The 25,169-nt window shown below is 44.1% G+C and overlaps 1 protein-coding gene and 1 long non-coding RNA gene across 2 annotated transcripts in view; one reads left to right on the top strand and one right to left on the bottom strand.

The window, feature by feature from the left end:
* Window positions 1-5,023, bottom strand: part of CSK (C-terminal Src kinase) — a 126,145-nt gene extending 121,122 nt beyond the window's left edge. The window contains exon 1 of the mRNA XM_088446177.1: window positions 4,422-5,023. The gene's annotated coding sequence lies outside the window, so the exon portion shown is untranslated. The remainder of the gene's footprint in view (window positions 1-4,421) is intronic.
* LOC148540426 (uncharacterized) overlaps window positions 4,915-25,169 on the top strand; it is a 174,679-nt gene continuing 154,424 nt past the window's right edge. The window contains exon 1 of the long non-coding RNA XR_015869730.1: window positions 4,915-5,092. This is a non-coding gene — a long non-coding RNA (uncharacterized LOC148540426). The remainder of the gene's footprint in view (window positions 5,093-25,169) is intronic.

Genomic DNA, 25,169 nt, shown 5'->3' with positions numbered 1-25,169 from the left:
ACCTCAGGAGGGTGTGAGCAAAAAATCCTCTAGCAGCGGGTTTACAGAGCAGACAAATTAATAGTTCCAGGCACTCATTCTCGGTGCTATTCTACATTGCACTCAATTGAATTACCCCAAAGTCAAATACAATGTACTTGCAAGTGCATTCGGTAAACATTTTCTATGAGGCAAATATGCATTTTCATCACCACTCAGTACTTTTTAACATGAAGTTTTTATCCATCTCTAGCTAAGCTCATGTGCAATGTAAATTCTTGCTGACCTCAAGAGAGCATGGTAACAATGTATACCCCTAACTCAGATGAGTGTAGTATTAAAAAAAATTAAGATGAAAAGCAACTAAAATCAAACGTGCTTCTAAACGCTAATGGCCATGTTCCATCTTGATAAAATGGGTTTACATTCTGTGAACTGGCGATAATGATAGTAAACCACATTATTTTAATGCAAGGAAGTATGACGGCCAGCAATTTATCATGTTCTAGTGAGAATAACATGGAGATTACGGCTAACAGGAAGAGAAAGAAAAATACTTTAGACATTGTACATGTTAATATAAACGGTCAAAGCTTTTGTTTCTATTTTAGTGAGATAGCAAGAGCAAATCTTTGACTGTTCTATCACCTAAGGGTACACTTTTCTCAGTTTGGCTATGTACAATAGATGGTTTGTAGCAATCCACTCTATCAGTTAGATCAGACTGACCAAATTCACTGGCCAATGCTGTGTGTGTGGGAACATCATACAGAAAGTCTGCTCACACATAAGAGAGCATTGTATTCAGTGCACTGTGCTCTTTATCCTAGGCATAATGCAGTGAAACCATACCATGGTAAGGGCACAAGACACTATGCAGTAAAGCAAAAAACAAAAATAGTGAGACTAAAGGAAAATAATCCCTGTATAATTATGCATACCATATTTGGTCTGAATATTAATAGATCTACCAAAAGTAAGTCTGAAGCAAAAATAACTCAACAATGATGACAGTCCATCCTTCTAGCCACCACCAGGCCGGACAGCTGGAATTTCAAAAACTACCAGCAAGTTAGTGCAATACACATGCCCTGGGAGTGCACACACTGACAACAGACCTTCCCCATTTCTCCTGCTATAACATTATATTGTAGTCATGTAGAGACAGAAAAGAAATGCAGGGCTACAGAAGTTGCTGTGTAAGTAAATATGTGCCACTGCTGTATGCTACAGAGCTAGAATTTCTACAAGGCATATTGCAACAAAATGGGTGTACATGGCACCAAAAACCTAACAATCATTTTCTCAAATAGGTAAAATTTGATGAGAGAAATAGCACAACTGCCAGTGGTATGCACATGGTGTTACAGTACATCCCAGGGTGTGTCTTTGGTATGGACACTGACACAGTAACATGATCCCCTCTCATAGACATAAGCTACATTCATGTATAGACACATCACTTGCACAGCACTCCTTCAATAAGTAGACTCCTAACACTGTAAATTTGCAATGTTAAATTCCTGACCTACTCAGTTATTGTGTAGGCACGGTCACACTGGGAATAAGCTAATAATAATATTGCCAAGATGGCAGGCAACCACAACAACCTGTAGGTTTAGCTCACATTGCAGGGTTTGCATGTGACCAACTATGAGCTTCAAAGACTAATACTCTATTAGGTGCGTACACACGGGTCGATTTTTTTGGACGACTGAACGATAACGATGTCGTTATCGTTCAGTTGTCCAAAAGAATCGTCCAGTTTCAGCCCCAAAACGATGAACGATAACTACCAATGCGCGCTCCCGTTTGTAGTTGGTAGTTATCATTCATCGATGTTCGGCGATGAGGGAGGGAGCCCGGCACTAAACTAAATCGTTCTTGGTTTTGTTCAGTGTTTGTGCTCGGGGTCGTTAACAACACTGAGCACACCCCTGCCAAGGACACACGGGACGATTTCGTTCGGGGAGAAAATTGTCCCGTGTGTACGCACCTTATAACAGTTGATGCTAAACCAGTCATTTTACACAGGTGGTATACTGTATTTCATTACTTTATGTAGTACAATGGAGGTAGGTTAGACTCCAAGAGTAATGCAATATTTTACAATGATGAATATAGGAGAATTTCTATAAATACAATTATTTACAGAAATTCTCCTATATTCATCATTGTAAAATATTGCCACAACATACCTGGAACATGTAAACTAATCAGTGTGTATGAACCCTTTGCTTAGAACCAGTGACATCATTGAGGCGCTGCCTAATATTCATGAAGTACTTATTTCTAGTGAATTGTCAGGTTACAGTCCCCATAATTAGATCAGCCCATAAATTGGAAGTCTCCACTATGTGCAATTGACAAGTCTATATACAGTACTATAGACTCACCTTGGTCTCAGCAATTTTAATGTACATACTCGCAGATGCTTATAGATGCCTGAAGGATGATCCTTTGTTCGCCTTATTTCAGGAGATGAAAGCAGAGGTAGCAGCCCTCAAAATAGTGATCTTTTCAACACTATGATGACAGCACTGTCAGGACTCTTGGCTGTGCCCTCAAACTTCAAATCAAACAAGTGTAGCTTGCTGTATTTAGGATCAATGCAGTACCATAAGTACCGACAGTAACATCCACAACATATGTACAGCTCTGTAACCATCCATGAATGAGACCTCAGTAGACTAAAGCGGAGAACACACTGTGCCAACGCATCTGCCAAGGGGGCAGAACCACCGACACAGCAGCCGATCAGGTAAGCTATAAAGACTTACCGATCGGTCACTCGATGTGTGTACCTTGACATCACAACTGGGCGGGTATTTAAATGTGCCCACCCAGTTGAGCTGTCAGTCACCGGCAGTCCCTGCCGCAAGATATATCGGCCATCTGCTGTACTGCAGAGCAGATGCAATATGTCTGTGCACAACATCGTTCACAGAAAAGCCGATATAAAGAGAGCGGGTAGGTGGTTGTGTACGCCCGATATGTCTTAACAAAATAAGACATATCGCATCTGCTCTGCAGCTCAGCAGATGGTCGATATGTCTGCAGATATATTAGCGTGCCTTGCTGTGTGTACAGGTGGTCAGCCGACCGCCCGTACACATGCTGCAGGGACCGCCAGTGATTAAAATCTCAGCTAGGCGGGCAAATTCAAATGCTCGCCCAGTTGTGATGTCAGTGCCGACACATCGAGGAACTGATCGGTGTGTATAGCTTACCCGGTTGGCCGCTGTCGGCATGACGGTGGGTCAGCAGAGAGATCTGCCTGGTGTGTACCCACATTAATTGACAGGAAATCTAATGTCCTTACCAGAGCAAATTAAAAAAAAATCCTACCCTTATCTATATATATTGATGGTCCAGGTAAGAACTTGAATTATTTATAAACATATGAATGTGATTTATATATAAAAAGTATTACATTTTAAATAATTGCTAAATTAAAAAAAAAACATAAAAAGGTGGCTTAATATGGAAACTGCAAATCTATTTTCAGGAAAGTAAACCTTAGAAACACCCTATAAACTGTGTTGATAAGAAAATAATCATCAACGGTAATCATTTAGGATAAACTTGGGAATTAAGAGCAAATTTGTACCTGGACAATACCATGCCACAATGCAAGGACAGCAAATACAATATATTTTTGCTTGCAGAGAAAACACCTCCTACTTTTGCATTTAGCACAAAGATAAGGGGCAGCATTATTTGCACTGTGATGTACAGCTGATATAGGTAGTGTCCCCTTATCTGCCCTAAATCTGTCTCACGTTCTAAGATTTGTACTCTCGCCCACTCAGAATCTTTGACAAATAAGCGACTTAGATAACAATTAATGAATATAAACAAAAAAACATCAAGGTCTGTGTCAGAGCTATCAAGTACGGAATAATATCCTTTGACAGATTCACGCTCTTAAATTATGTTTTGATGTGGCACTGCCAAATCGAAGATATAAATCAAAAAAGTGAATAAACCTGGATCATCCTTTTTTATTAGCATACACAACAGTAAGCGACCAAGACTGACTCATTTACCAATATATATATGGATTCTGAAGACTCAGACCGTTGTTTCTATTAAAATAAGCCAAGGGTCTTTGTGTTTTAGGGAACATGTACATATCATCGCATTGAGTAACTCATGGGACTAGAAGGTTTAATAAACAGGCCTTATTCTGATTCATTACAATAAACTAAAGCCCTGTTAAATTAATGAGATTTTGCACAAGATGCAGCAAACCAATCTGTGTGTGACAGTGAGAGAAGGTGTACCACATAAGCAGTGTGTGTGTGTGTGTGTGTATATATATATATATATATATATATATATATATATATATATATATATATATATATATTATTGCTGCATGTATACACTTGGTCTCATACAAGACGGTACTTGATAGGAGGACACAAACACAATCTCACCTGGAGGTGGAGATGTCCAGGGTCTTCCATGGAGATAGGATGAGGCGCTGGGGAGGAATGGGGTGGTGGGACAAACAGAGATGAGTGAGAGGTGGAGACAGGCAGCAGAGATGGGGTGAGAGAGAGCAGGGTGGGCTGCTGACACCAGGAACCCCTGCAGCATGCAGGCAGATAGGAGCAGGACAATAAGTAAAGGGTCGGGATTCGGGAATGTGCAGCAGGTTGAGGCACACCGGTAAAGATGGGGGGTAACGGGGAAATAATGATGCACTACACAAAAAATCAGGATGTGGACAGGCAGGGGTTAATGGAGGCTGGGGATCGGGGGCTGTCAGCAGATGGGATGCAGGGAACGTGCCAGCGCCAGGCTCTGGCTCCCAGGAACGGCTTGGACAGAAACTCGGTGCGGGCTCGGAGAATCAGGGGCGGCCTCCCCTCACTCGTCTCCCTCAGACGCGGCCCTGACAGAGGAAACAGCCAGGTTCGACTGCAGCAGCGCGCCTGCGCGACCAGAGCCCGGGCACAGGGCGTGACCACTCCTCCGCCTCCCCCGCCGCCATCTTGTGGCTGGCAGAAGACGGGGTCGGTGCGGCTGGCTGGATAACAGACGTGATTCTCTGGCGACGCTTTCTACAGGATATGACAACAACCATCGGCGTTATTATACGCATGTATGTATGATGTAGGTGTGATTTGTGATTGGCATGTCTTGTTTCGTTCTATCATATCGTCTGGAATACGTGTTTCCCTGCATGTAAAATAAACACGGGTGTTTTTGTTAAAATAAATGGGGATTATGATTAATATTCTTTTTAAACAGGGGCCTAAGAATATAAGTACAAACTAAAGTGAAACTTGTCTGTAGAATGGGAACTGAACCACTGTATGTTTCCGACTATAACACCGTCTTCATGTTAGTAACGGGCTGCAATACAATGTTTTCACACGTGAGGGTAAATTTACTAAGATTCGAGTTTGGTCAAGATGACAATCTCAGGTGAGTTTAGGCATGTTTTTCATCTGGCAAATTTACTAAAGACAAACTCGGGTGCGTTTGGGAGAGATTTCTCTCTTCTAACTCGTAAAACTCGAGTGAGATCGCAAACTCAAAACAACTCTCCAGCGGGCAAATTCAGAAGTACATTTCATGAAAAAGACGCAGCTTGGGAATTTAACAAGAATCGAGATTACAATCTTGGGTGAGATTGGAGCAAATGTGCTGATACATTGAAGTTTCAAACACTCCACCTCCTGAGTTGCGAGTTTGGCAAAAACATACACAGATCAGTGTGATCTGTGTATGTTTCTGCATGTATAGCATAGCTATTTATTTTTTTAAATGACGCAGAGTCCACCCTTCCCCAAAAGCATAACCAGCCCCGGACTGCTCAGCTAGTTCCTAAAATTACGGGGAAGAAAACGAGTAGGGTTCCCCCGTAATTTAGGAACCAGCAGCTGGCTGCAGGGCCAGTGCTGGTTTTAAATATAGGGGGTAAAAAAAATGCATAGGGGTCCCCCTATATTTAAAACTAGCACAGGACCCAAACCGACCGGGGTGTAATGCCACAGCCAGGAGACCCTATCACCGGGTCTCCAGGGCCATAGCATTAACACCCCAAGCCGATCAGCCCAAGCCGAGGATCTCAGGGGAGGTGGGGACCCCCTCTCCTGAAACCCCAGGCTTAGGCTGAAGCCCTGGGCTCTTCTCCACACCCCTGGAGCGGTGGGTACGGCAGTAATAATGGGGCAAATAGTTCAAAACTATTGTATTTTACAGTAGAACTACAGGTGCCAGCATGCCTGCCATTGGGCACTTAAGGAACTACAAGTGCCAGCAGACGGCCGGCACCCGTACCTCCACTGTAAAATAAATAGTTAAAAAAACACAGTACGCACACACCATCTAAAGCAGGGGTGGGGAACATTTTTTCTGCCAAGGGCCATTTTGATATATAGAACAAAATTTACGGGCCCGGTGCAGGCCACGCCCCTCCGAGTGATGTCACATGGGGCGGGGCCACAATTTCTGGTGATTACAGCAATGCCAGGAGCATCCTGAGGATGCTCCACGGAGCTGTAAGGGCAGCGGTCTGATCAGCTGAAGCATCATAAGGGAGCTACAGGCGGTACTGCTGCATATATTCTGGCTGCAGGGTGTCATTCTAGATACATTGCTAGCCAGATGAGGCTAGTAGAATAAAGCTCAGAGGGCCAGACCAAATGATTCGGCGGCCTTATACGGCCCCCGAGCAGGAGGTTCCCCATCCCTGATCTAAAGTACAACTTTATTACATTCACCTACCTCACTCACATACTGGGTACCAGACTATAGACAGACAGTATTTAGGGCCTGATTCAGACCCACTCACGAGCGGCTATCCACTCGCAAGTGGGTCGATGTTCTGCACTGAGCATGCGCACGACGGAGGGTGCTCCGTCGTGCGCATGCGCAAGACGCGACGAGCGAAGGACTTTCCTTCGCTCGTTTTGTCTGATCAAAGGGGGCGTGCTGTCGATGTTGATTGACAGCACGCCCCCTTTGGTGGGCGTGCCTCCCTGACGGGGGCGTTCCTAAGGGAACGCCTACCGTCAGAAGCCGGCCCACTGACATCACTAGTGATGTCAGTGGGAGTGATTTTGGCTCTGATAGAGCCAAAGTCACTCCGGGCCTTGCGGTTGAAAACCTCAACCGCAGGCTCCGGCTCGCAGTTTCGATGGTCGCGATGGTCAAGACCATCGCGGCCATCAAACTGCACGCTCGTATAGGCTGTGGGTGGTGACCCACAGCTACACGAGCGTCCAGGAGGATGCTCCATAGTTATGGAGGACGGCCCTCATTCAGAGCGTGCGCTCTGCTCAGAGCGTACGGCTCTGAATGAGGGCCTTAGTTAGATAATGTCTAGATAGACACCAGATGTTAGACAGTTAATAGTTAGACAAGGACAAAAGTCAGACACACTAAAGTTAGACATGTAAAAAGTTCGACAGGTACAAATGATCGACAGGGTCAAAAGTTCGACATTAAAAAGATCGACACAAAAATGGTCGACACATTTTTTATTTTTTTTTAGGATTAGGGTTAGGCACTTACTGGAGGTTTTGGGTTAGGCACTTACTCCCACGGTTAGGGATAGGCACTCACCCAGATGGTTAGGCACCAGGAGGGAGGGTTAGGCACCAAGGGGAGGGTTAAGGTTAAGATTAGGGCTAAAAAAAAAAAAAAAAAGTAATTGTCGACCATTTTTGTGTCGACCATTTTCGTGTCGAACTTTTGACCCTGTCGACCTTTTGTACCTGTCGAACTTTAATGTGTCTGACTTTTGTTTGTGTCTAACTTTTTTCCCTGTCTAACATCTGGTGTCTATCTAGACATTGTTTAACTAATTAGTATGTGGGGTGTGCTATCTCTTATAGCACACTCCACATACTTACCTGCTGCCAGATGTCCATGTCCACTTCTCCCGTAGAATCCATGGGTGTACCTATAAAAAAGATCCCATACTCACTTCTGTCCTTGCGCTGCTCTCCATAGCATCCACGTACTTGGCAAAATAAACCGAGTGTCCCGATCCAAGGCAGACAGGTGTTGTGACATATGCTTGCACCTCATGAAATGACAGATCACTATCATCTGTATTTCACACAGGCCGCTAGCCAATCAGCGCCCTGCAGCCAAGTGCTGGTTCCTAAATTACGGGGGAACCCTACTCATTTTGTTCACCTTAATTTTCGGAACCAGGACTGGCTGAGTAGTCCGGGGCTGGTTATGCTTTGCGGGGGGGGGGGGGAAGGGGGAGGGCCCTACGTCTTTTTAAAAAAAAAACATTTAACCCGTTTTTTACAGGTACAATACACAAGCAGCCTTCACATATCTTACTATGTGCAAACTGCTTATTCAGGAGCGTTAGGCAGAGAGAAGACACTGCAATCTCAGGTGAGTAATCTCCTTCAAAACTTGCAACTCGGGGGGAGAAATCTCGATCTGCTTCACCATCGGCCAAATCACTTTCAGCTAATCTCACTTCTTAGTAAATTTGAGAGTTTAAAAACGGGAAAATCACTCGAGTTTCAGCAATGCACATAGAGTTTTAAAAAAAACAAACTCGAATCTTAGTAAATTCCCCTGGACTCAACCCCATTCCCACCAAAGTTTGGGACAGAATCACCTGGTTAGCACTTCATTGATCGGGCATTACACAATGTGACATATCTCCCAGTTATCCTCAAATCAGAACAAATATCTTTTTGGGGTGGATGATGATGGTCCCCAGCACTAGCAAAATACTTGTGATTGGCTGGATGCGTATGCTACAATGGCACTGATTGATTGGGGTGCTCATCATCACTCAGGCAGATTATGCTTTTGTGGCCATTAAAACCATTTTTATTATTTGCGTACATGAGATATGGAGTTGTTTCTCTTGTATTAGAGAGATTTTTGTAGATTAATTCATGCCTAATAGCAAATGCATTTGTTGCATATAAAATAGCTGCAAATGGTGTCTAAACATGTGTCAGGTGTGGGGGAAGTAAACCAGATGCATAGGCTACTAGTAAAAGGAGCCCAAATAATAGTTCGGGGTGCCAGCTTCAGCAAGTGCATACACACTGCCGATGCCGGGAATGACGGCGAGTGTGGGGGAGCGGGGCCATGCTGCATTCGGCAGCATGGCATCGCTAACAATATCCCCAAACTGGACAGCATGTACAGACGATTGGGGATATCGTTAACGACCCACGGAAGCGCACATCTTTCGTCGGTAAGTGCATACACACTGGACGATTTCAATGATATATCTATCGTTCAAAGATATTGTTATCGTTCAAATAAATCACTAGGATTCAGAAAAAGAGACTGAATTTATGAATTAAAATGCATTTGCTATAACAGTATATAAATGGGATGTAGCTATGTTCCCAGTGATTGGGATGCTGGCGCTCAGAATGCCGGCGCTTGCATCCCAACCGCTGACATTCCGACGGTAAGTGTTGGGAAGGGTTAGGCACTAGGGGGAGGGTTAGGGATTGGCTGCGGTGGGGGGGAGGGGTAGGGTTATGGTACTTAACACTAGCTGTCGACATTCTAAACCTGTCGGGATGCCGGCATCGGGATTCCTATAAAAATAACTCCCAGGAGTGGGACACAACACATATTAAGAGAACATTGAAATAACTTCAATGTGTAAATAGATACAAAGTTAATTGTGTGTGCTCATAAAATTATAATAAACCACTATTCATATGTCAATAATATAACGGCTGTTATACTCTACAGGTCTCTGAAGCAATTAGATGAAAGTGAAAACAGTATCCAATTTGGCTGAATGTGATACAAAGTTCATAAGTGGTGTCAAATATAGTAAACGATGTTAAGCCTATAGTAGAAATGCTGAATCCACAAGTGAATATAGAAAAAGAGTTTCACAACATTGGGCGCTGCCTCATGCAGCAGCAGAAAAGTTTAATATATAAGTCACCAACTTACAAATACAAACATATAACATAAAAAGTGACCTTACAAATCCGCGCTAATGAGATGTTCTGGATAATGAACCTTTTCCACAGATTCCAAACGTATCTCAATGAGTCCATATGTAAAAACACAGAGAAATAAAGAAAAAAATGTTCTTTTGTCAAACAGTAAATGTTCAAAAATGTTCTACACCTCAGGTGTCAGAAATGGATGAGGGAGTGATATTAGTCCCAACCCAGGACAGCTGTAGATCTTGAGAAAGTATCCAAAATATCCATATAGATGCACCAACACCGTGATGAGACCAAATAGTGCTTACATGTAAGCTTACATATATATGGCGGGTAGAACCACATGACATGATAGATGACATCATAAAGACCCGCCGCGCATGTTTCTATGACGCCGGTCACGTGATCTAACACGCTTACCTCTCTGTGGTACAACCCCACATAGTCCCTCAGCGATGTGATGTTTCTGACTCCATGAAGAAGTCCCATGGTACTTGTAGTTTTAGGAGGTGAAGTGTGAGTGCTTTGCCGTGCGGTTGGCGCTGTGGAAGTGCGCGCGGCTAGACGTGATGACGTCGCTGAGGGACTATGTGGGGTTGTACCACAGAGAGGTAAGCGTGTTAGATCACGTGACCGGCGTCATAGAAACATGTGCGGCGGGTCTCAAGATCTACAGCTGTCCTGGGTTGGGACTAATATCACTCCCTCATCCATTTCTGACACCTGAGGTGTAGAACATTTTTGAACATTTACTGTTTGACAAAAGAACCTTTTTTTATTTATTTCTCAACTCCTAACTGCGAGTCTGATTCAGCAAGGATTGCTATTCTGCTAGAACGCACGCACCGCAGTTGCTAATATCAGCGGTGATATGTAAACGTTTGCATTCGCATTGCGATCGCGGCCTAACATAAGGGCGCTCACTTCCCCTTCCCCATATACTTTGGCAACATATTGAAATAATCGGTAACATCGAGTAACATCGGACCCATATGCACAGTTAAGGCAGGTTAGACCTCACTCAGGAACTGCTAACTTCAGCACACGCTATGAGGCCTCAGGCCGCGTCTGGTATCGCAGTGGCTAATTTATGCACACCCCTGCAACGCTGTTGAAACGCACTGGCATGCTTGCGTTCGCCTTACCACCCCCCTTGTCACCACCCACAAACATCCTGTCAATCACTCTGCGATGGGTCCCGTTTGCAGCGTCTGGTTCGCGCACTGCGATGTGTACGCATGCGCAGTGCGAAATAATCAGCCGATTGCGTGCATATTAGCACCTGCGATCCTTGCTGAATCAGGCCCTGTGTTTGAAAAATGGCAGTTAGGAGCTTATTGGCTGGTACTTTATCTCCCTCCACTTTATTACTCCAAGGCTTAGTACATCTACCCCAATATGATCTAAGCTCATCATTCTTTAAGTGTATCAAATCTACACTTCAAGAATGATGAGCTTAGATCAATCTGTGCCATCACTACATACCTCTCTAGGAGCAACTCATATCATTCACTATCGGCTTTTCTACTATTGGCTCAACATCAATGTTTCCTATATTTGTCACCACTTGGGAACTAACAGGAGTAGTCCCAGAAGGCTGTTCTCATACCTTGTGGGCCTGCTAATAGTATACTTGGTTTATATTTAATTTAAAACAAACCAGTAATCTCTTCTCACTAAAGATACATTTGAACGGGATAAGTTTAGGAAGCCGGCAGCCGCAATCCCGACTGCTGGCTTCCCGAATCCACTATCCCGCCTAGGGATAAATGACCTGCGTCTAAAGTCTAGACGCCTGTCTTTTTCCCGGCGCTGGGAGACAGGCGCCTGGGAAATCCCGATCAAAGGGATGTCGGGCGCCGCGAGCGGACAGCCGTAGGGGGGAGGGTTAGGTTTAGGGCACCCGGGGGGGATTAAGGGCTAGGCACCCCCCGGGAGGGTTAGGCACCCCCGGGGGGACTTAGGGTTAGGCACCCCCCGGGGGACTTAGGTTTAGGCAGCGGGGAAGGGGGGTGTTAGGGTTAGGCACTTAGAGGAGGGATTAGGGTTAGGCACTTGGGGGGGAGGTTAGGGTTAGGCACCCCTAAGGATGGTTAGGGGGTTAGGTTAGTAAGTACTTACCTTAGGGACGATCGGGATTTCCAGCGCTGTCAGGGTCCCGCTGCCGGGTCCTGCTGTTTTGTTGGGCTGCTGCAGCCGAGAATTGAACCGCCGGTCATGCGGCAGCCGGCTATTCATACGGAATGCATTTGAACAGCTTATGCTGCCTGCTTCATGTATCTGGCGACATAGCCGTGGCTAATTGGCGCGCTGGACGGGATTCATTTAGCGGGGATTCCATGCGCAGGTGTCCCTGAGACCCCGCGCGCGAGTCCCCGCTGTTTGATTTTACCTCGCACCTCATGTAGATGATGTAATTAGATATGAAAGCTATGAAGGTTATGTGGGAGATTCTGGAGTCTGATAAGCTTGTCTGAAGAGGTGAGAAAGTCTTATTGTGCGAGGGAGGGCATTCTACAGGATGGGTACAGCCCGAAAAAGTTCTGTAACCGTGAATGGGAGCAAGTAATGCATGGGGATGAGAGACGCAGATCTTGCGCTGAGTGGAGAGGTCGGGTTGGGAGATATTTTGAGATGAGTGAAGTTTGTTGGTGTGGTTTGGTTAGCAGTGTTATGTGTAAGTGTAAGTATTTTATATTGAATACAGTAGAAGACCGGTAGCCAATGGAGGGACTGACAGAGTAGATCAGCAGACAATGAACGTTTCGCAAGAAAGATCAGCCTCACAGCTGCATTCATAATGGATTGTAGTGGCAAGAGTCTGTTTTTGGGAAGACCAGTAAGGAGACTATTGCAATAGTCTATGCGGGACATAATGAGTGCATGGATTAGAGCTTTTGCAGTATCTTGTGCAAGATATGGTCGAATTTTGGCTATGTTTTTTAGATGCATGTAACAGGATTTTGAAGCAGATTGAATGTGGGGAACAAAGGACAGTTCAGTGTCAAGGATGACACCAAGGCAACAAGCTTGTGGGGTGGGGTTGATTGTCGAGTTATGCAGAATCCAGACGGTCGGGACTCTGGAATCTGCTTATGTGCCGGATCCGTACTGCGCATGTGCAGTACAGGTCTGCGATGTTGCACGGAGTTCAGCAGCAGACTGTCAGTGATTGACAGTCTGCTGCCATTTCTGGGCAGGGAGGAAGTGGCGATGGCCTCTGCTTCCCAAAACGGAGGTGCATTGCCGCCGTTAGGAGTTGAGTGACAAGACCAGGATCTCCGTTGGCTGGCAGAGATTTCCTGGCCTCTTTTGTGTATCTGCTGCGGCACACAGATGATCCGATGTTCCGTTGTATAACGCAACTCAGATCCTGCTGCATTACCATATTAGTATTATCGCAGCTGCTACCATGTTTGCTGTTAAAGCAAATGCGTCCTCTGCTGATTCAGGCCCAATGAGCCTGTACCCACTAATTGGGTGAACAAAAACAGGATCAGAGTCACCAGAGAGAAGAATGGAGAAGAATAGATGCGTACTAGAGATAGTGCTAGGAGGAGAAAATGAGGAAAGATACCCTATCTGAGGGCTAACAGTTTGTGCTTCACAGCTCCCCCACATTGGGGTGTCATGAGGGCGAATATACTGGCTGACATTTAATCCGTGGAGGAGCGTTTCAATATAGGGTACTTTATTCTCTCTTGCGACGGTAAAGGCTATGTCATTGTTCCTGGTTGCTCACAGAATTACTTTGTGTTCAAGAAAGCAAAAGACTACTTTCTTCATTGTGTTGAGAGATGGCTATTTTTTTATAAAAATCAAGTTGTAACATTCTGTGCTACTTATTACTGCTACTGATTCAGCAGCGTATGCAATAGCGATTATGGACGCATTTGAGCGCTTGTTTGCCATTGCGCATGCATACAAGCCACACAGCGCAAGCGCAGCGATCGATTTGCGATTACGGACACACAAAGAGATTCATCGCAAAGTTAGTGACAGGCTTTGGGGGTGATGACGGGGGGGGGCAGTGTTTGGGGGTGGTCAGAAAAACACAGATGTGCCTGTCCATTTGAACACCATTTCATGGGCGTGTATACATTAGCCACTGCGATTGCATACGCAGCATGAGTGCTCTCTGCATGCGATGAGACTTCCAGTTTCTGTGGCTGGTCAGACCTGTTGTAAATGCTGCATGACTGGGTGATGTGCGTCGATGGTACCGATGTTTATGCAGACGAGCGAGGTTGAACGGAAATGAGAAAGCAGCAGTGGACATCTTTATGCTGGCTGTGCTTTGGCAAGTATTAGCATATTTTCGCAAGCTGCACAATCAGGCCCTAAGTAAGTTACCTTTTGTCATCCTTCCATCCATTCACTTATTTGTTTCATTTTAAACATGTATCTCAGATAGATATGGCCTCTTATCTTCTGTCATGAAATTACAGCTCAGCCAGAAGTCACTAAAATAAAATATGAAAAATATAAGTGATTACATTTTTATATACAGCTGGTTTTAATATGTGAACTCAGGGCCTGATTCAGAGCCGCTCGCTCTGAATCAGGGCCGCCGCTTGTTTTTTTTGTTGTGGCCTACTGGCCGCTCGCATAGCTGTGGGTTACCACCCACAGCTTATGCGAGCGGCCAGGTGATGGTCGCGACGGTCAAGACCATCGTGACCATCGGGCTTGCGACGAGACCTTTGTGGTAGGGTCTCGTTGTCGCAAGCCCCACTGTACTTCCTGCTCTAATAGAGCAGGAAGTCCACCTACTGACATCACGAGTGATGTCAGTAGGGTCGCCCACAAACGGCAGGTCACCCACAGCTATGCGAGCGTCCAGGAGGCCGCTCCAAAAAGGAGAAGCCCGAACTGTCAGGATCCAGACTGGGCTGATAAATACCCTAACCCTCCCCTCACCCCCCCACCTAACCCTCCCTTTGTGGTGCCTAACCCTAACCTCCCAGTGGCGCCTAACCCTCCCCGATGGGTTCCTAACCCTAAGTCCCCCTGGGGATCTTAAAACAACCCCCCCCACCTGCAACTAACAGTTCACACTTACCTTCGTTAAGGATGCCGGCATCAGGATTTTGGCGTCTGGCTAAAGATAGGCGTCGGTATTTAGACACCTATCTTTAGTACAGAGTAGGGCTTCCAGCGTCAGTACGCCTGTAAATGAACTGCCTCCCTCTGTGGCATCATTACCCAGTGGCATTGTGTTAAACACCAGTTATACCACAGGTCAAATGCATTCATGTTAACATGTTGTTGTTATTAATGGAGTAGAGTGTTGGAAAAGTAGCTCTGCAATGCAAATGCTAGTAAAATCATGTATTTTCATGCCAGTGGGTGTGTGGCCTTAGGCCCTAATTCAGAGACGGACACAATACCGATATTTTTGCAGAACGATTGATAGTTTGCTACTGCTCCTGAATTTCTTTCTAAGATATACCAAGGTTACTCTAGGGGGCACATTTGGTTTTGGAGATAGTGCTATTAATGAGACCAAACCTCAAACTTTATGGGAGATGATCTTGAAACCATTTTCACTCCCCAGCAGTGGGAATCCCTTCACATAACAGCCCATCAGTTATCTAAGTGTTATAATCATTTAGTAAATAACTTCAGAAGTTATACTACACCCCGGCCAAATTACATGTTATTTGGCCTGCCCACTTGAAATTCTGCTGGCTTAGTTCCCTAGAGGTGATATCTGTCATATTTTCTGTGGGTGTTCCACCATTAAACCCCACGGCTAATTGAATTCCTCCCATAAAAGTAAATACTGTTCTGTCCTGCTCTGACTAAACAAAATGATTCCCTCTCTCAGTGGAGGGAACCAATGTCCCTCTCACAAAACAGAAGTGTTTAGCACAGCACTTATATTCAGTAATCACAATGTCTTCCAACAGGCCTATGACCCATTCCCCAGGCAGTGAAAGACTCACTACATAAACTCACACACTCTTTATCAGTCTCTCAAAGGTGGTCTGGCAAACAAGGCTACTAATCTTCTTCTGTTTATCAGACAAAAGCTAAAAACCTGGGGCATATATATCTCCCCATGACAACCTTTCCAGTGTTTTTGTCACAGTAGGTACTGTTCTCTCCCATTCTTTCCCCCTTTTTTCTGTTCCTTCCTTTCCCCCTTTTCTCTTATGTTGCAACTTATTTCTTTTATTCAATAAAAACTGTCTTTTTGTGTTGCTTGATTGTTATAGTGTTGATACTATTTTAGAAATGTTTGAAATACCAGAGATACTAGACTCTCCTTTAAGCCACTTAAATCTTAGAAATTATAAATGTTTTAAACTAATTTGGTAAATAATACCTATTTAAAAGCATATGTAATATTTTTTATACTTTCCTGTGGTCGTGTCTGGAAGACCTTATTAACGTTCCCCCCCTCCCCTCCAATCCTTTAGCATTTTTTGTTTTATAGAATGCCCTGTAGGGTGATTCTCTGTGTGACGCCCAAGACATTACATAACTTCAAATGGGTGAAGTGTTTCTACACCAAAATGTTTTTTTTCTGGTGTGCAAGTCTTAAATACAGTAAACCAGACCCTATGGAATTTTTGAAAACTCTGCATGATGCACAGGACTCTCTGAGTATGCAGAAAATCCATGCAACTACCATGATGACACTACTACTAAACAGAACAGATCAGTGCGTTTGCAAAGTCACCTCCCAGATATGGCCATTTCACTGATGGAGGGGGCAGTTGAAGTACGGATTAATCCATATGCATTAGCAAACTCTGGGCCTGAGCAGCATGGATCGCAACTGCTAAAGCGTATGCAGATGACCGATTGTTGTGTACTGCACATGTGTATGCATCCCAGTGCGTGTGCATCACTGTGATCACGCAGACCACGGAGAGTCATCGCAAAGTGATTGATAGGCAGTGAGTGTTTGGGGGTGGTGACGGTGGTGGGGGGCGGCGAAATGCAGGCGTGCCTGGCTGAACACTGTTGCATGGGCGTGCAGATATTATTCACTGTGATGGCATATGCAGCTTGAGTACTCACTGCATACAACAAGGTTAGCAATTTGAGAAAGGTCAGACCTGCTGTAATTCTGCGTGAGGGACGGATGTTACTCAATGTTACCGATGTAGATGCAGGACTGCAAGGTATTACGGATGTGAGATAGCGGTAGTGGGCATCTCTATGCTGGCAGTGTGATGGCATTGCCATAGCATTAATTAGCATATTTTCACAGCGGGGCTGCGTGCGTAATAGCAGATGCGATCACAATGAAGCAGGCTCTCTGTACGTGTGCTTAACCACTTAACTGACTTATTGTTTTCCAAAATTAAAAAGGTTAGAAATTTTAATTTTTTTTATTTAAAACGTTTGGAATGTATTTTAAAAATATATTTAATAAAAATAACATACCTATGGGGTGTCCATAAGCCCCCATTGTAAAATAACCCCCACTCCCATCAGATATAGCCCCCCCAGTGGAAAAGGAATACTAGCATTATCACCCACCACACCTCTAGTGTAATAGATCTCAGTGACAGAGCCCCACCCTCACTCCAGTGTCAATGGGACACAATGGGATAGTCCCCCACACACATACTTCCTATGAGTCACTGTATATATTTATATATATATATTGTGATACTTGGGGTTAATTAGCTTGGTAGACTGGGGTCAGTGGTGCAGTGTTTTAGGTGCAGAATTAGAGTCCACACGTAGCATTCCAGTTAAACAAACATAAATGATGCTTTACTTCCAGCATGTGAAATCAGGAAACAGAAAATAATAGACAAACCTAGCCCTTGTTTAGGGCACTAGCTCACTTCTTGAACCCTCTCTACAGAAGCAGCTAATCTGCATGAAAGTCTCTCACAGTCTCTGAGTCTCACCAGTAGCTATTCTGAGAACTGATCGAGTGCCAGACTTGCTTCTTATGTATGTATGTATGCATGTATGTATGTATTGTCGAAGCCGGATGATTGGCTGAGACCTAAATTGTAGAAATTAATATCGGCACAACGCCATTTTATGAATGGTAGCACAACGCCATTTTGCGAATCCCACATAGTGTCCATGTACAGCGCTGTTATGATTATTAGCGTTGTGCGTCTGCCACTGACCTAGGTTAAAAGTCCTCATTATACAAATACGTACATTTATTACTACATGTAAAATGAACAACCCAGCAAAGCACGTACCATGGTGTACTCCACAAACACGTAGACGCACAACGCATACTAGCGTCTTTTCTTAATATCCCCACACCGACATATTGCATACTTACACAGAAAGGTTCCCTAGCAGTAAGGTTAATATTAGAGGTTTTACTTGTTATCAATTATGTTGTGAAATGCAGGTATTTGATATCGAGGGTTTAGTACATGATAAGCAGACCGTGTTTGGTGCTATTCTAAACCACTGTTTATTTGCTGATCTCCAGTTCCATCAGCAAGGAGATTGCAACATGCGTCTGCAAATTATGAATTATAGAGAGTTAGGTATTGAAATGTACTCTGTAATGTATTGTTTACTAGCCAGTTTAGACTTGTTCTTCGGCGGGAAAACACACACAAAGAGCCGTTGGAGGGCTGAACCATTACCGTACAAATTGACCTATGAACTACTTCGTAACAGAAGAACCAAGAAGAAGAACCAATGGGATTATGCCAACTCGTTTCCATTGTATTGCCACTCTTTGTAAGGGTATATATACAGACGCTCTATTTCCAGTAGTCAGTTAGCTTATTCTTTCTTTTGACGGAGGCTTCACCTTTGATGCTGGAAAATCTGGATCCAGAGTGCCTGCATATGTATCGACTGTACCTTGTGATTGTATAACCTTTGCACTAATTGTACTATAGATCAAGACGTGTAACTATATGCTTTTATGTGAATAATATCTTTTTGTGCTTTGGAACCACAATCAAAGTCTGGAAAGCAATTATTTGTTGTGCGACTTACAATGCGAAATAGCGACATTTGGGTATAAAGATCATTAGGTATTCATAGTATGTATGTGTGTATATATATATATATATATATATCAAAATAAAATAAATAAAAACTATATATATATATATATATATATATATATATATATACAGGTTGAGTCTCCCATATCCAAAATGCTTGGGACCAGGGGTATTTTGGATATTGGAATATTCCGTATTTTGGAATACTTGCATACCATAATGCAATATCTTGGGAATGGGACCCAAATCTATACACAGAATGCATTTGTGTTTTATATACACCATATATACACAGCCTGCAGGTAGTTTTATACAATATTTTTAATAATTTTGTGCATCAAAAAGAGTTTGTGTACATACTAGGGGTGAGCCCCCCCGAGCCCTCCCGATCCGAGGCCGATCCGAGTCAGGCTCGACTTTTCCCTCCTGACTCGGTTCTGAAATCGAGGCAAAACGTCATCATCCCGCCTTCCGAGTCTCGCGGGTTTTGGATCCTATATAAGGTACCCGTGGCGGCGCCATTTTCTCACTCGGCTGTGGACAGTGAAGAGGGAGGGTGGGAGTTAGGGCTGGCTGGGCTGTGTAGTGTAGTGTAGTGCAGAGTAGTGTTGTGCTGTGCTGTGCTGCGCTGTGCTGCTGTTGTCCACTACTTCAAAGTCCATAGGGGCTGTGTTGTGCTGTGCTGCTGTTGTTAATAGGGGCTGTGTCCACTACTTCAAAGTCCATAGGGGCTGGCTGGACTGTGTTGTGCAATCAGTTCTCCATAGGGGCTGTGTCCACTCCAAAGTCCTGTGCAGTGTCCCAGTCCTAAAGGGGTGCTGTAGTGTTGTCCAGGGGGTGCTCTGTCCATCAGGGGTGCTCCCCCCAAGTGCTAAAAAAATAATATTTTTTGTGTGTTTGTGAATTGTGTGCGCAGTAGCCGCACGTGCATCAACAAAGTAGTGCCAAGCGTGCGCCTGTGTCATAAGTAAAGGGCCAGCTGGCTTGACCGTTAAAGGGTGCTGTAACCCCCAAAGTACACTACACTCCAAACCAAAAAAAATATTATTTTCTGTGTTTGTGAATTGTGTGCGCAGTAGTCGCACGTGCATCAACAAAGTAGTGCCAAGCGTGCGCCTGTGTCATAAGTAAAGGGCCGGCTGGCTTGACTGTTAAAGGGTGCTGTAACCCCCAAAGTACACTCCAGTCCAAACCAAAAAAAATATTATTTTCTGTGTTTGTGAATTGTGTGCGCAGTAGCCGCACGTGCATCAACAAAGCGCCAAGCGTGCGCCTGTGTCATAAGTAAAGGGCCGGCTGGCTTGACCGTTAAAGGGTGCTGTAACCCCCAAAGTACACTCCAAACCAAAAAAAAAATATTTTCTGTGTTTGTGAATTGTGTGCGCAGTAGCCGCACGTGCATCAACAAAGTAGTGCCAAGCATGCGCCTGTGTCCCATAAGTAAAGAGCCGGCTGGCTCATTTCTTAAAGGGTGGTGTAACCCACAAAGTGCACTACTCTCCAGCAAAAATAAAAAAATATTTTCTGTGTTTGTGTGCGCTTTAGCCGCACGTATATATCAATATAACATAAATGGAGGACCAAACTTTCTCCGATAAAAATAAAATAGGGAAAGATCAAGAACCACTTCCTCCTAGTGCTATTGCTGCTGCTGGGAGTTGTTCATCATCCCAGAGAGGAAGTAGGAACATCACTACTTTTACTAAACAATTGACCCTCCAACAGTCCCTAGCGATGAGGATGAAGTACGACAGCAGTCATCCTGAAGCAAAATGTATAACTGAGGCCTTGACTGCTATGTTGGTGTTAGACGTGCGTCCGGTATCCGCCATTAGTGCAGTGGGATTTAGACAATTGATAGAGGTAGTGTGTCCCCGGTTCCAAATCCCGTCTAGATTCCACCTGCATCCTCAAAGCAGCAGCGACAAGCGTGCATCTGTCTGTTAAAGGGTGGTGACACCCTCAAAGTGTGCTACACAAACAATAAAAATATTGTTCTTTTTTTTCCGGTCTTTGTGAAATGTGTGGGCTGTAGCCGCACCTGCATCCTTAAAGCAGCAGCGACAAGCGTGCATCTGTCTGTTAAAGGGTGGTGACACCCTCAAAGTTTGCTACACAAACAATAAAAATGTTCTTTTTTTTCGGTCTTTGTGAAATGTGTGGGCTGTAGCCGCACCTGCATCCTTAAAGCAGCAGCGACAAGCGTGCGTCTGTCTGTTAAAGGGTGGTGACACCCTCAAAGTTTGCTACACAAACAATAAAAATATTGTTCTTTTTTTTCGGTCTTTGTGAAATGTGTGGGCTGTAGCCGCACCTGCATCCTTAAAGCAGCAGCGACAAGCGTGCGTCTGTCTGTTAAAGGGTGATGACACCCTCAAAGTGCTCCAAAAAATAAAAAACTATTTTTTTAATGTGTTTGTGACTTGTGTGCGATGTAGCCGCACTTGCATCCTCAAAGCAGCAGCGACAAGCGTGCGTCTGTCTGTTAAAGGGTGGTGACACCCTCAAAGTGTGCTACACAAACAATAAAAATATTCTTCTTTTTTCTGTCTTTGTGAATTGTGTGGGCTGTAGCCGCACTTGCATCCTCAAAGCAGCAGCGACAAGCGTGCGTCTGTCTGTTAAAGGGTGGTGACACCCTCAAAGTGTACTACACAAACAGTAAAAATATTCTTCTTTTTTCTGTCTTTGTGAATTGTGTGGGCTGTAGCTGCACTTGCATCCTCAAAGCAGCAGCGACAAGCGTGCGTCTGTCTGTTAAAGGGTTGTGACACCCTCAAAGTGTGCTACACAAACAATAAAAATATTCTTCTTCTTTTTTCTGTCTTTGTGAATTGTGTGGGCTGTAGCCGCACTTGCATCCTCAAAGCAGCAGCGACAAGCGTGCGTCTGTCTGTTAAAGGGTGGTGTAACCCTCAAAGTGCGCTCCACAAACAATAAAAATATTCTTCTTTTTTTTTCTGTCTTTGTGAATTGTGTGGGCTGTAGCCGCACTTGCATCCTCAAAGCAGCAGTGACAAGCGTGCGTCTGTCTGTTAAAGGATTACATCGGTGACAGCATCCAAGTAGGCATGTCAGCCAGTCCGTACCTGTACTGGCAGGAAAAAGAAGCAATTTGGAGGTCCCTGTACAAACTGGCTCTATTTTACCTGAGTTGCCCCCCCTCCAGTGTGTACTCCGAAAGAGTGTTTAGTGCAGCCGGGAACCTTGTCAGCGAAAGGCGTAGGAGGTTGCTTCCACAAAATGTGGAGAAGATGATGTTCATAAAATGAATTATCAACTCTTCCAGGGAGACCAGCCTCTAGAACGTACAGAGGGACCTGTGGTTCCAGCGGGGACGAATTAATACTCTGTGAGGATGAGGATGTACACACTGAAGAGGGTGAGGAATCGGTGGATGAGGAGGATGAGGATGACATCTTGCCTCCGTAGAGCCAGTTTGTGCAGGGACAGATTAATTGCCAGCTTGTTTTGTGGGGGCCCAAACGAACCAATCATTTCAGCCACAGTTGTGTGGCAGACCCTGGCGCTGAAATGATTGGTTTGTTAAAGTGTGCATGTCCTGTTTATACAACATAAGGGTGGGTGGGAGGGCCCAAGGACAATTCCATCTTGCACCTCTTTTTTTTCTTTGAAAAACTAGGCCTCAAACTGTACATAATGCAAACTGCCATCCTGTCTGCCACTGCAGTTTCACGCCTAGATGGGTCACGTGTTTGTGCCGCCCACTCGTGTCGCTTAGCATAGTCATCCAGCTACCTCGGTGCAACCTTTTGGACATAAAAACACTATTGTGAGGTGTTCAGAATAGACTGGAAATGAGTGGAAATTAAGGTTATTGAGGTTAATAATAGCATAGGAGCAGAAAAACCTACAAATTCTGTGATTTTAGCTGTTTTTATGCTTTTTTTCAAAAAAATACAGATCCAAAACCCAGAACCCAAAACATGGAAGGGTGGTTTTGGCAAAACCAATCCAGATCCAAAACACGAAGAAAGATCCAGATCCAAAACCAAAACACAAAACACGAAAAGTGGCCGGTGCACACCCCTAGTACATACATGAAATTCATTTATGTTCCATATACACCTTATACTCACAGCCGGAATGTAATTTTATACTGTATATTAATAATTTTGTGCTGTAAACAAAGTTTGTGTACATTGAACCATCAGAAAGCAAAGGTTTAACTTTCTCAGTCATGTTAGAAATATTCTGTATTTTGGAATATTCGGATATGGGAGACTCAACCTGTTTGTGTGTGTGTATGTATGTATGTATGTATATATATATATATATATATATATATATATATATATATACACACAAACGTGATACAGGACTATGTGGAATATATGAGGAAAATGTGGCATAGGACTAGGTGATATATATAAGGACAGCATGCTATAGAATTATGTGGTATAGGTCAGCAATATATATGAGGACTATGTAGAATAAAACTGCTATATATGAGGATGGTGTGGACTATTGTGGTATGCTGTGAGTTAGCATATGGAAACTTTGGGTCTTATTGAGAGTTGGATGCTAATCTAATCGCAAAATACACCTGGGGAAAAGAGAAGCATTTTTGTAACCTACACTGAGTTGGGTTCATGAGCAAGGTAACAAGTGCAGCTCCCTCCCGTGCATGTAACAGGATTAGATGCGTCAGGAATATGACAGGAGGTGTGGCTCCATTGTGAGTACAAAGATACTAAAATAATTGCAATTTACAATAAATGTACACTACTTTTTTTTGTAATTACATTTATAAACATATGGACAGCCTTCTCCCTTCCAGAGTATGAAACATACTTTTATTTTTGTAAACAAGTGTTTAGTGCAGTGTAATTTACTTTTATAAAAAAAAAAAAAAACAGTTGCAGCAGTTTGACTGTGTTTGCATTAATGTGTGTGTTATAGATGCTTTCCTCCAATCAGACACAGCCTGTGGCCATCATCATCATTTTCCAACTTGCACCAGAGTTTCAGTAACCGCAAGCCAGGTTCCTCCAGCAGATGCAGTCCCATCTCTTCAGCTTTCTAGGGTGCAGTAAACACTAATCCCTTTCTGTTTTAAGTTGCATCGCACCCTCTCCTACCATGGTCCCGGCCCCTTGTCATAGGGAATTGCGAGTCCAACTTTGAGTGAAAAAAGACACTCATTTTGAAAAGATGCACACTAAAAAAAACAAGCGTTACATCCCTCCCCCCCCCCCCCCCCAAAATAAGCAGCAACTTTTGCTTATGTAAAATTCTGAATAAGGCCCTTTGTAAGATAGCATATGTGTAATATAATGACTACGTTTGTGCATTGGCATACATACATTTGTGGAGACCTTTAAGCAGAAATGAATGCTAACAGTTGCCTCTGGGCCGTTTGCGGGTCTCTATTTGAATAGCTTTTGGCACTTTACTCAGGAGAACTGACAAGTTGGCCTGATTCAGACATGAACGCAATGGCGATTACATACGCAGATCGAGTGATTGTATGTACATTGCGCAAGGGTATAAGCCGCACTGCATGTGCACAGCAATCGCACTGTGATTACGGATGCACAGAGGAATCCATCGCAAAGTGAGTGACAGGCTGTCAGCGTTTATAGGTGGTAATGGGGAATGGTCATAAAAACACAGGCGTGTCTGACCGTCTGAACACTGTTACATGAGTGTGCATAAATTAGCCCTTGCAATCTCCTACACGGCTCTGCGTGGCAGTAGAGTTGCCAAATCTGCGGCAAGTGAGACCTTCTGCAAGGGCAAGATGGCTGCTGGATATACGTCGATGTGACAGATATTTACGCAGGTAAGCGACGGTGTACGCATGTGAGAAGTCAGAAGTGGGCGTCCTTATGCTTGGGTGCTCTTTGGAATCGTTATATTTTTGCAGCTGCATTCTGAGCGAAATCGCAGCTGTGATTGTATTATTGCACATCTCTGAATCAGGCCCAGTGTGACATAATCTGTAGCTAACTGGATCTCCCCCAAATTATAGGGGGAAACCAGGCAGCATAGTATAGAACAGTTTATAACTTGTGGAACTCCAAGTGTTTGCTGGGATTTGTAATTCCACAACAGCTAGAGAACCATAGGTTGTTTCAATACTACTTGGGCAACCTGTGGCTTGACGACAGTTAATTATTCCATCTGCTTTCTTACAATAAATAAAGCTGTACCAGCTTTACTAATATTTTTTCTCCTTCATCTACGGGGGACACTGGAATCAAGACTGTGGGATATAGATGGGTGTTGAATTGAGTGGAGCCGACACTTAAGAATTTAACATGTTTCACTGGCTCCTCCC

This window comes from Taudactylus pleione, unplaced genomic scaffold, assembly GCF_031769625.1.
Source record: "Taudactylus pleione unplaced genomic scaffold, aTauple2 ptg000019l, whole genome shotgun sequence".
In the NCBI taxonomy this organism is placed as follows: domain Eukaryota; kingdom Metazoa; phylum Chordata; class Amphibia; order Anura; family Myobatrachidae; genus Taudactylus; species Taudactylus pleione.
The sequence above is the reverse complement of the archived record's forward strand: the minus strand, read 5'-3'. Positions and strand labels throughout refer to the sequence as shown.